This window comes from Triticum aestivum, chromosome 1A (assembly GCF_018294505.1).
Source record: "Triticum aestivum cultivar Chinese Spring chromosome 1A, IWGSC CS RefSeq v2.1, whole genome shotgun sequence".
NCBI classification, from domain to species: Eukaryota; Viridiplantae; Streptophyta; class Magnoliopsida; order Poales; family Poaceae; genus Triticum; species Triticum aestivum.
In genome coordinates, this window is record NC_057794.1 from 255088870 (window position 1) to 255101627 (window position 12758).

General features: G+C 50.3%; 1 long non-coding RNA gene across 1 annotated transcript; it reads left to right on the top strand.

Annotated features, from left to right (window-relative positions):
- The first annotated feature begins 6099 nt into the window (after window positions 1-6099).
- On the top strand, window positions 6100-6680 carry LOC123115589 (uncharacterized). The gene is made up of 2 exons (XR_006456682.1): window positions 6100-6263; window positions 6394-6680. It is a non-coding gene; the product is annotated as an uncharacterized lncRNA (long non-coding RNA).
- Window positions 6681-12758: the final 6078 nt, after the last annotated feature.

A 12758-nucleotide genomic window follows, 5' to 3' on the forward strand; every position in this document is an offset into this window, starting at 1 on the left:
CGGCCATCCATGGCGCCAGGGCCACGTGCCGGCCATCCGCACCCTCCCTCGGCCTACTAAGGCGTCCATACGAAACCCTAGATCGGCCTCGCCCATTCCCCCTTGATCCCCTTCGTACTCGTCCCCTCTCTGGTTCGAATTTGACCTCGCAAGCTCGTGCGATCACCGTGGCCTTGCCCTCTTTGACGCATCCACCGGATTCCCCGGTGGGCAGGTGCACGTCCTGGAGGCTTGTCGTGCTCGTGCGCGTCCGTTCCGGGCATCGGAGAAAGGAGGGAAGCAATGTAGCCAATGCCATCTTCGTCTTCTTACTCTGGCCTCCGCATCTCGCCGTCACCACTGCCTCTCCGGCTCGTCCCCGGCCTCCTCGAGAACGCCTTCCGCTCCATGGTGAGCTCCTCTCCCCACCCCCCTCATTTCCTGGCTCGATCCCTCATTGTTTGGGCCTTCCCCGCGTTCGGCCGCCATGGCTGGAGCTCCACTCCGCGCGCACACGCACGCCGGCTCCTGCCCGCGCCCTTCCTCGCCTAGGTTGCGCCCTGACTGCGCTTGCACGCCCCTGCCCGCGCCCTCGCGCGTCTGCGCCGTGTGCGCCCGCACCCCGCCGCGGTCGTGCGTTGCTGCCTGCTGCTAACTGCGTTGCTGCATGTGCGCTTCTGTTGAAGCTGATGTTGTTGTCCCGCATCCGCCTGCCACCGCCGCTTGCCTGTAGCGCCCGCCCCACACTTCCCGCCGGCACTGGTGCCGTCCTCTGCCGAAGACGCCCCGTTACCGGCCGGCCCCTGCCCCCGTGCGTCTGACCGTGGCCGCCGGGCCTCCTCTGCGAGGCCGTGCGTAGTGCCCGGCCAGGAGCCCGGTGGGCCACTAGCACCTGGGCCCCGCCCAAAAAAAGAGGATATAAATAATAAATTTAAAATTTTTTAATTAGTTGATTAGTAATTTAATTAGTTAACTTAATTAACTAAAACCTAATTAGTCTAAAACAAAGTATTAACTTAAGTGAGCTAGACAATGATAGTGGGGTCCCACCCCCTGTTGACCAGTCAAAGTTTGACTGGTCAACTGGGACCCCTGGACCCACTTGTCATGCACTCAGGGAAGTATTCCCTGGGTACACTTAGCTTTTGCTATTTTATTTTCGAATTAAAATAAATTCAGAAAATGAATAAAACTTAGAAAATTAATATAAAATAAACCGTAACTCAGATTAAAAAAGTTTATATATGAAAGTTGCTCAGAATGACGAGACGAATCCAAATACGCAGCCCGTTCGTCCGCCACACATCCCTAGCATAGTGAACATGCAACTTTCCACCTCTGGCCCGTCTGTCCGAAAACGCGAAACACCAGGGATACTTTCCCGGATGTTTTCACCATTCGCCAGTATCATTTACTACCGCGTTAGGTGACCCCTAGTGCGTATTGGCATGTTATGCTTTGTGATGCTTTGATTGCTCTGTTATTTATTGTGTTCCCCCTCCGTTACTTCTTTCTGGTAGACCCTGAGACCGCTGTCGGTACCCCTGTGATTGACTACATCGACAACGAACCCTTCTTGCCAGAGCAACCAGGCAAGCCCCTCCTTGATCAACCTGATATCATCTATTCTTCTCTCTACTGCTTGCATTAGAGTAGTGTAGCATGTTACTGCTTTCGGTTAATCCTATTCTGTTGCATAACCTGTCATTGTTGCTATAGTTGTTGATACCTTACCCGCAAGTGATTCCGATGTGGGGGCTGAAGGGGCATGTGGTTCCATCCAGGTAGTGGTGGACCTGGGTTCCCGACGACCCCCGACTGTTACTTTGTGGCGGCGTGACAGGGCAGGTTGAGACCACCTAGCGAGAGGTGGGCCTGGCCCTGGTCGGCGTTTGTGGTTAATTCAATTAACACGCTTAACGAGATCTGGGTATTTGATCTGAGTCTGGCCACTGGCCTATACGCACTAACCAACTATGCGGAATAGTTATGGGCACTCGACATTGTGGTATCAGCCGAAGCCTTCATGACGTCGGAGATTGAGCGGCGCACGCCGGATTGGACTGGAACACCTGCTCTTGTATTAGGGAGGCTAGGTCTGCTTCCGGCCGCCCTCGCAACATGCAGGTGTGCAATGGGCGATGGGCCTAGACCCCTGCGCCATAGGAGTTAGACCGGCGTGCTGACCTCTCTGTTGTGCCTAGGTAGGGCTACGACGTGTTGATCTTCTGAGGCCGGGCATGACCCAGGAAAGTGTGTCCAGCCAAAGGGGATCGAGCGTGTTGGGAAATGTGGTGCACCCTTGCAGGGAAGTTTATCTATTCGAATAGCCGTGTCCCTCGGTAAAAGGACGAACCGAAGTTGTACCTTGACCTTATGACAACTAGAACCGGATACTTAATAAAACACACCCTTCCAAGTGCTAGATACAACCAGGTGATCGCTCTCTAACAGGGCGATGAGGAGAGGATCGCCGGGTAGGATTGTGCTATGCGATGATACTTGGTGAACTTACCATCTACTCTCTTCTACTGCTTCAAGATGGAGGCTACCAGAAGCGCAGTCTTCGATAGGACTAGCTATCCCCCTCTTATTCTGGCATTTTGCAGTTCAGTCCACATATACTACCCCTTTCATTGATACCAATGCATATGTAGTGTAGCTCCTTGCTTGCGGGTACTTTGGATGAGTACTCACGGTTGCCTTGCTACTTCTTTTTCCCCTTTCCTGGTTATTGCGATCATATGATGGAGTCCAAGAGCCGGAGGATCCCGAGGATGATTCTACATGGAGTTCGGTTTCGAGGAGTAGTTAGGAGGTCCCAGGCAGGAGGCCTCGCCTTTTCGATCATTGCTACTTTTGTGCTAGCGTTCTTTAGGCAAACTTGTTTAACTTATGTCCGTACTTAGATATTATTGCTTCCGCTGACTCTTGTGTCTTCGAGTATTTGTATTCGAGCCTTCAAGGCCCCTGGCTTGTAATATAAAGCTTGTATTGTTTTATTTGTGTCTAGAGTTGTGTTGTGATATCTTCCCGTAAGTCCCTGATCTTGGTCGTACACATTTGCGTGTATGATTAGTATACGGTCAAATCGGGGGTGTCACACCTTGCCCATGGAGGAAGAGGAAGGTATGCTTCAACCATACTATGAATACCTCACTCCCACTGAGATCGAAGCCTTTAGGATCATTGAAACGGTTCGTGTTCAAAACAAATATCTCACTTGTGAAAATATTTTATTGCAAGAGCACATCATTACCCTTCGGAGCATCATCCGAAGAATGGAGTATCTTTTGAGCCTGAAGGAGAAGGACGAACCCTCCACTACTGCATCACCACCACCTTCTTCATCACCAAAGGAGACTTGAGTATCGGGTATGGGCACTCCCCTTGGCTTATGCCAAGCTTGGGGGAGGTGCCCCGATATCGTATCACCTCCATTATCTTTTGCCTTTACTTATCTTAGTTCGATCCTTAGCTATCTTTCGATTTAGTTGAATAAAAGTTTAGTTCGATTCTTTCTTTTCAAGTGCTTGCTTAGTAATCTATCCTTGTAATTGTGTGCAAGATATATAATAAAGTTTACTTTGAGTTTTGCTTTCTTTATTTTCATGTACAATAAAAATAAAGGAAATAAATGAAAAAGATTATATGCTAATCTTATGATAAGTAATGACATCACATAAGGAAGAGTATAACTAGTAAAATTCATTGGAGGTTAACAAACATAGCATTAGTCAATGATGCAATTCATGAAAGAATAATAAGGGAAGAGAAGATTCACATGCAAATACACTATCTTGGACATCTTTTATGATTGTGAGCCCCCATCAAAATATTATATGCCAAAAGTGTTGACATTGGACAAGGAAGACAACGTAATGATTTATGTTTGTTCATATTGACATAGAAGTTACTAGCAAACATGCCCGTGCGTTGCAACAGGGAAATATTTTTATCATAACTTTAGTCCAATAAGCATGAGTCAAGACTACCAGCGGGTTCAAGTCATCAATTTCAACACGCCACCCGATCTCACCGTCACCGGCGATGGCCATGGTGATCACAACACATCCGAACGTGACCAATCCGGCGATGATGACCTCGTAACCACATGTGACACCTATCATTGTGCCCCCACAAAGGAATGTTCTAAAACTTGAAAGAAAAACTAATCTGGATGAACTGGACATGACAAGTGACCTCCATGGTCATACTCCTCATTTTCGCACAACGCAAACAGGATTGGTCAGATCGAGTAACCGTGTAACGACACATTGCCGGAGACCTAAGGCTCGCGGGGCGGAGTGGGAGGGGAGGGTGTAGAGGTCAGACAGGACATGACAAGATGTTGGGCGGCTAGTCGACGCGTATTGTGGGCATGTGGTGCTATTTTATAGGATGAGCTACGGATCATAAAACTCTCTCGTGTTACTTCCTTTTCTAATATCTATATCTACTTCTTTATCTAAAAAATAATCAGATCAAATGTACGGCAACGTATCGGGTGAAAATCCTTGTTCAGTGAAAATCTAGAAACTTTCCCTCCTATCCATTAGATCTAAAATGAACGGATTATATGAGAGGTGGGATTCCCCTTAGCCACTTAAACGTGTTTGACAGAAAACCCCCTGCGATGTCTTAATCTCGTTGTACAACTTCATCTCCTACCTCCGACCCGATCTAATGCCTGTCAAAACAAATCACCGCGGGAACACCCCGGAAACCCGGTGCTCGCGACACCGGGCAATGTGCTCGAGCCTGCAACTATCCTGTCCTGCTTTTGAGGCTCCGCCTCGATGCCGACCAACTTGTGGAATGGCATTTCCTGAAAACGGCGATGGCTGGCGAGCAAGTGCTACATGGCAGGCTGTTCTAAACGGCGAGTGAGACACGCTCTCCCTGCTTTCGAGGGACACCATAGCAGGCCCCTGGCTCACATGTCGCAGGGCACGAGAGGGCTCGCGAACCCCTATGTAGAAAATTAGCTTAGTTGCTTTCTTTAGTTAGTTGAGATCTACACCTAGAGTTCATATCTCTGCTCAATTTCTTGCTTGTTTACTATTTATTTGGTCTATAGTCCGTTCGGCAAGTGTGAGCAAATTGTACCATGAATCTAAATTTTGTTACAACTGACCTACAAGTTCCTTTACTCAGGATCTCACAGCCCCTAATTTCATTGAATCTGGAATTGATTACAAGAAGTTAATGGAGGATTCGGATTGATCAGAAGAAGCTCATTGCGTGACAAAGTATCATCCGCAATTCTTAGAGGCATTAGTGATCCAATCCCCCTTTCAACTGACCATTGTTGCAAAGTCCAAATCAGCTTCACGCCTTGGCTGAGTCTCACGACGAAGCATTTGTGCACAGCCACCAGAGGTCATGCATAGCTTCTCTTAGTATGTACAGAAAATCACAGGGATCTCTAGCGTCTAGCCCGATGGTCATCGACGCCCATGAGCGCCGGGTCTTCGGCGGTGATTTTTTTTATGGAACTCTGGTGGTGATTTTTTTGGACGGGGATTAGATCGGATCGGAGGTAGGAGATGAAGTTGTACAACGATATTAAGACTTGGCAGGGGGTTATCTGTCAAACATGTCTAAATGGCTAAGGGAATCCCAGCTCTCATATAATTCGTTCATTTTAGATCTGATGGATAGGAGGAAAAGTTTCTAGATTTTCACTGGACAGGCGTTTTCACCCGATACGTTGCCCAGATGTACATCCCAACGATTGACGTCCCTTGTCTCCTATGCAAGCACATGATTAATTTCATGCGTACCACAGCTATGGGGCCAAAAGAAACCCGGGGATATGCTGGACTGCTGCTCCCTTCATAATGCATGCTAGTTTTTGGAATAAGATGCACGCCATTGTTGATGCCCAGGATCGTGGCTGGCGTGGCAGAGAACCAGACATGCATGCACAGCACGCCCAACACACTGGACACACACACGACACCCAGCACGCAGACCACGCCCGAGACACATGCATACACGGACACGATGTTGGACACGCATGCCGCTGGCCAGCACACGTGTGCACGAATGTATCGTACACCCCACCGGCCCAAGAGAGCCGCTGCATGCCGCACACGCACAACCACTGTCGCCGCATATCCTTGCAACATATAGGGGGAAAGTCTGAAAAATGAGCGGAAGATGGAGACTACCTGATCCACCGCTGACGCCCCCAATCTTCGCTAATGAACTCGATGGGCGCTGTCCAGCGGAAGAGGGAGATCCTCGACTCGTGGCTCCTGGCAGCTCGTCTGCTGAAGGTGATGGCCTGGTCGATCCACGAGCACTCTTGCTTGGTCTCTGTCTCTATTTCTCTCGACATCGATCTCGGTCTGATGTATTTATCTCTCTCGACTTAACCGCGAGGCGGGCTCAAAATCATGGATGCAGGCGTCACGGCGCGCATACTGGCCGGAAGAGCACCCGTGCAGCTGCCACTCTATCCGTTCTCGCATCCGTTTGCTTCGTCGCTTTCGAATCACAGGTTCCAGCAAAACCTTTAAGGTTCGAACGCTGGGGTGGGCGCGAAGATCTTCCCCTATCGATCCACGTCTTAACTTTGCTAAGATCTCAAGGACTAACTCGACGAACTCGCAACACAAAAGACAGAAGATTTATACTAGTTCGGTCCACCATTATGATGTAATACCCTATTCTAGTGTGGTGGTGGTGGATTGCCTCTTGGGCTGAGAATGAACAGTACAAGGAGAAGAATAGCCTCCTGAGGCGAGGTGTTCTTGTGCTCGGTGAGTATGTGGATGGGTTGAATCTCGGTCCCCAAACGATGGTGGTGGCTAGTCCTCTTTGTAGAGGCCCTGGCCCTCTCCCCAAATACTGAGCGGGAAGGGAGCCGACAACGGCCAATTCGAAAGGGGACAGCTAGTATAGCTTATCCTGACAAAAGTAGTCTTCGCCTGCCAAAGGCTCTGGTGGTGACGCTGTCTTGGGCTCCACGATGACCTTCGTCTTGCCGTCATGCTGGTCTTGGTCCCGTTGCACCGATATGGAAACCTTTGCTTGACGCCTCAGTACTCTGCGTCTGCGCTTGCCTTCCTTGCACCAAAGAGGAAAGAAGGACACTGTGTGCGCTGGTGCCCGCCTGGTCTCGAACGTCATGGCTCATGTCATTGGAACCTCGTGAGGTTTGCCTGGCCTTGATCTCTCCGCCCCTCGTGAGCCAGCCTGGTGAGGCCGCTTTTGAGGAGGTCTTGTGTCGTCCGCCTCGCGAGGCTTGGCCCCTCACGAGGGTCTTGAATACTTGTTGGTGAATATGGGTTGTACGGGCCCGCTCGCAGAGCCACACCGTGGGCCGCAGGCAGGCAAGTCTGGGGACCCCCGTTCCCAGAACACCGACAGTAGCCCCCGGGCCCAAGGCGCGCTCGGGCTTGACTTCGAGGCGAAGCCAAGGGGCAAGTGCGGAGCGCTGCGGGCCCCAATAGCCTGCGGCCTTGCTCGACGCGTGGCGGTTGATTGGTCATGGGCATCTCCGCTTCCCCACGCTGCCTCGGCAACTACCCGACTTGACAAGTCCCTGCGACATGCAAAGAAAAACCATCATTACCTGTGATCATGGGGGCGCTGGTTCGCCTTCTCCTGCTATAAATGGGGAGGGGGGCAGAGCCCCCGTCGCCCATCCCTTCCTATTCCGTTCGCTTCTCCCCCTTTGCTCCATCGCCAGTTCCAACACTAATGGCGCCGTCGAAAAGGTTCTCTGCCGCAGAGAAGGGGAAGGCCCCTCGCGAGGGGCCCGGCTCTCCGGTGCCCAAGCGTGGACGCGACCGTCCCGGCAAGGACACCGCGACCCCCGTTGCGGCCCTCGCAGCCGTGGCGGTGCCGCTTCGCGTGGCAGGGGTCACTCCGGTCGTGGCAGTCATGTTAATGAAGGGAGACATGTCGTGGTTGCGCGGCCTCCCCGGGCGCGCTTCCACTCGGCCGAGGTGCTGCTGGAGTTCGTTGTCTGGTCGGAGAACCCGGTCGGCAACTAGCTTCAGCTCACGCGCTTCTTCGCCGACGAGCTGCCGGCCTCAGGTCCAGGCGGGTTTTGGCTGCAGGCGGATGGCTGCTGCAGCAAGGCTTCCTGGGTCACGGTCGAGGTCTCCGTCGCGGGCAACATAGCCTTGGCCCGTGGCTGGCAGATATTTGCCCGCGCGCGTGTCCTGGTCAGGCGGTGCACCCTTCATTTCAAGTATGACGGTGACGCGACCGTCTACGTGAGGGTGTTTGGGGAAGACGGTCACCGCGCCGGGTGCTGCCCCGAGGTCAACAACGGCGAGGAGGTGCTCGGCCTCGGCGATGGTCGTGATGAGGATGAGGGTGAACCCGCCAATGGGGCCGACCACGTCTCGTCCAGCTATGGCGGCTCTTCCTCTAGCGATAGCTCCAGCAGCGACGGTTACGGCCAGCCGCCGCGCCTGCTTCGAAGGCGGCAGTGGGTCGTCTCGTCGTCGTGTCTCCGTGAAGCGTGAGGAAGGGTCTGGCTGAGCTCGGGACGGTGCCAAGGGCCCGCCCTCACGGATCGCTGTAGGGGCACGCGCCACTTTTATTTTATTGTTCCTTTCCTTCCTGCATCAAAAAGAAACCAGAATGGGCCCCGGAGGGGCGTGTATCGAATTATGATCTCAACCATTATGCTATGCTTGTTGTTTCTGTGTTGTGTCGTTATTTTGTGAAGAGGTAACTTAGCTTGACTTGCTCGGAGTAGCTCCCTCCTCATGAGGCACTTGCTTCTTGGTGCCTGCCGAGGCCTCCTTGGCCTGGTAGGCGCTTAGGAACTGCAAAAAATTCATTAAGAGGCTCATCGTTCACCCGAGCCTTGGTCACAGGCGCTGCCGGCCTTGACCCAGCGCTTCGTATCGCGGTACCCGTGGGGAACAGATTAGGAGAGGGCGCCAGCTTGTGGACTCGAACGAGGGTGCCTCGCCAAAAGCAGACGAAAGGCAGAAAAGGAAAAACGCTCACGAGGGCACCCGTCCAGCCCCCTCGCGAGGAATGCGAGAGAGAGGGTGCGGGCTAAACTGAAGAGGAAACGGAGGCAGAAGGTGACAGAACCAAATCAGCGAAGAACACCAGAAGCAAATTCAATTAAAAGAGGCGAGCCAAATACGGAAAGCAAATGAAAATCCGCGTCCGGCACCTAGTCTAGTCTTCAAGTCTTCTCACCAGCGCGGAGCTAAGTGCTGCCACTTGGACGTGGGAGGGAACCCTCGAGGCCCGAGGGCGGCACTCCTGAGACTCCGGGGCATGTACAACCCCACTCATTATTACATGAGAGTGTCATGGGCGGCGATTCTTCACAGGCACGGGGCCTTGCTTCACAGGCGCTGGGCCTTGCTTCATGGGTAGAATTTCTGGAGGTGCTGGATGTTCCAGGCGTTCTGGATGGGTACCCCGTCCTATGTCTCCAGGCACGCAACGCCAGGCCTGGAGACATGGACAACCTTGAACGGGCCCTCCCACATGGGTGAGAGCTTATGAAGCCCTTCCCTGGAGAGCACCTCCCTCAGGACGAGGTCACCCACCTCGAGCGTCCTGGAGCGGACGCTACGATAGTGGTACCGCTGCAGCGCCTGCTGGTACCTTGCCGCCCGCAGCGCAGCTTCACGGCGGCGTTCCTCCCCTAACATGAGGTCCATCCTCCGCGTGGTGTCCTGCTGCGTCTCATCAAACGCCAGGACCCGTGCGGAGCGATGCATGACCTCGTGAGGGAGAACCACTAATGCTCCGTAGATGAGGAAGAATGGGGTCTCGCCCGTTGGCTTGGTGGCGGTGGTGCGGACGGACCACAACACGGACTGTAGCTCGTCGTGCCAGCCCCTACTGCATGCTTCGAGCTTCTTCTTGAAGGTCCTGGTCTTGAGGCCTCTCAGGACCTCTGCGTTGGTGCGTTCGGCTTGAACATTGCTCCGGGTGCGCTACCGAAGCGTAGCAGATCTGCGTTCCAAGGTTAGCAATGAGGTTTTCAGCCGACAACATTGTATTGCAAACATCTGTCCGGATACAAATTGTATTTTGATCAGACTTTCAGCAACAAGTGCCTATCAGAGATACACTTTATCGCAGCAAAGATTAAATCGGAAAGAGGACAAAATTGGATCAATCGTGCATTTCAAGCCAAAGGTATGGGCTATGCACAATGATTGAATGTGTCATAAGTCAAAATTAAAACATTGCGACACCCAGAAGTCAGTCCAATTGCACGGTGAATTCAGTAAGGATAGTCAGACAATTCTTGTCATATAAGTAATCAGCTGCCGGGCTGACAAAGATATATATATATATATATATATATATGTCATTCCATTCACCAAGAAAATCCGTTCCGTCCATCTCCACAATTTATTGGCGAAGTGTACAAAGACAAGGTTCCCAGTCTGCATCGATATGGTATGAATGGATTCCCATGCAAGATATTCAGTCTTCTCGATAAAATACTGCAAAAGCTTCTGGCATAAGGTACCGTGTCTTCCCTAGCAAAGTCTTTAAGGGGGGAAGCTTATGAGGTACGATACCCCGTTTTTCCTCAAGAAGATATCCACCGAAGGCTTCGAGCATAAGCCACCCAGTCTTCCTCAGCGCGATATCCCGGTGGTTTCCAAACACAAGCTGCCCAATCTTCTTCAGTACGACACTAGTACAAGACATTAAGGCCCCGTTCGGATCTCCACCGGCTTCCCAAAATAGTTGGATTCTCCGCTTCTCGCTGGCTTCTAGCTTCTCGGTAGAGCAGCGACTCGTTTGGCTGTATGTGCTCAACTCCTCACGTACGCATGGACTGGTAGCCCAGGAAATCAGGCCAAGGCCTGTTCGAACGTGGCTTGGGCCAGGTCATATTGGCCCAGTTTGATGGATGAAACAAGTTCTAGCGATCGAAATGGTACGTGAGATCACTTTGGAAGGGCAGCGGAATGTAATTTCGATCAACTCCTGGCTTCCATGTGTCGAGGGCCAGCTTGAAGCGATCGAAACGGTACGCAAGGTTCACTTCGGGAGGGCACTCCCATGTAATTCTGATCAACTTCCGCTTCTCGATTTCGCGAAGATGGTCTAGCGCTGCTCCTCGTCTCCGTCGAAATTGAACTGCATATTCCTTGTCTCCGCGGAGCCGGCTCCTCGGAGCAGAGCCGTTCGGCTGGCTTCTTGGATTGATTTTAGGAAGCCAGCTCCTGGAGAGCTTCCGAACGGAGCCTAAATTGTGAATTATTAGCATATGGCAGTGTTTTCCAAGTGACAGATCTGCAACAGTTGGTCTGCAGCAAAAATCGTTCAGAGGTATGCCTCGAGAATCAGATGTTTGTTCATTCAATGAGTATGCTGCCAAGTCCATGCAAGTCCCTCGCATAAGGAAGAATTCACGGTATGCATCCGACAACCTCACTGGTTATTCAAGAAACAAAAACCAGTGGGTGATGTCATAATCAACAAGTCTTGAAGGAAAGACAACATTGAGACAATAATCTTGGCAGTGTTTATCAAGATCAGTCCCGCACATCCAACAATATGATGTTATTAACCATGTCACTGTCTGGCATAATCAACAACAGTATTGAGATCTGTATAACCACACGTGAGCCGGATAAATATACCGAGGCTCAAAACATGAACCAGACCAAGGTAAGAGTGCCAGATATTGTACGTAGCAGTATTCAGGGCCGCGAAAATAATCAAGTGATACTATTCATCACCCAGGGTGCAAAATAATTTATTCTTCACCCAAGGTAATCTTATGATTATTTATAATTAAATTACGTTTGGAATTCAAATAGTTATATTCATATTGATTCACTACGTAAAATTTGGCACAAGAAAATAAAAATATAGGTAATAAAACAAAAAAAATTGCAATTTATGTGTATTTTACACTATGTTTTTACGTTTGTAAATTACATAATATAAAATATTTTTTACGACGATTATATATTTTCTTACGGTCTCTTTTTATGTCGGAAATAAGACAAAACTTACGGAACGTAAAATTACGGTGCATAGATGGTAAAATAGAGAGGGGTGAAGAATAACTATTCCTCACCCAGGGTGACGAATAGCGCGACCCTATATATATATATATATATATATATATATATATATATATATATATATATATATATATATATATATATAAGGCCCCGCTCTTTCAGTTGAGGATCCAGATGAAGAAAGTAATAATGAAAGATCAAGACCAACAATACAGGTATGCCGGTTATTATGTGAAAAATGTGGATACCCAAAACTATCTTATTCCATGACAAACCCAAGCAAAGATCCACCTAAGAGGTATACTCCATTGTGGTAAGGACCTCATAGCGAGGCAACCAGCTCAGTCCGTAGTATGCTCAGAACTGTCAGCATTGAATACCCGAGTATGTCCGGTCAGACTCATGGACAGCTCGATATATTAACCTCAACACCCGTGATGGAGCATCGCACAGACTGTTATTCCTAGAGAGATACTGGCAAAAATGAAGAATCAGTGTGAGAACACATAATTTGAGGATTGTTATCTCTCGCATAGGGGAAGCAATTAAAAGAAAAGCCTGTGTGGATGGGATTCTTTGCCAAGATCACCGCCAGTCAAGTCTGCAAATCTTATCATCAGGAGATGGTGCATTTTTCTATCAGTCACGACAAGCGACAGTAAAACCTTTGGTACAACTTGGATACTCAAGACTGTGAAGCCAGTCAAGATAAGTCAGAAACTCCTGCAAGATGCCAACATCCGTTAGCAAAAACAGGTATGATCCACCTCCCTATTTTGAACC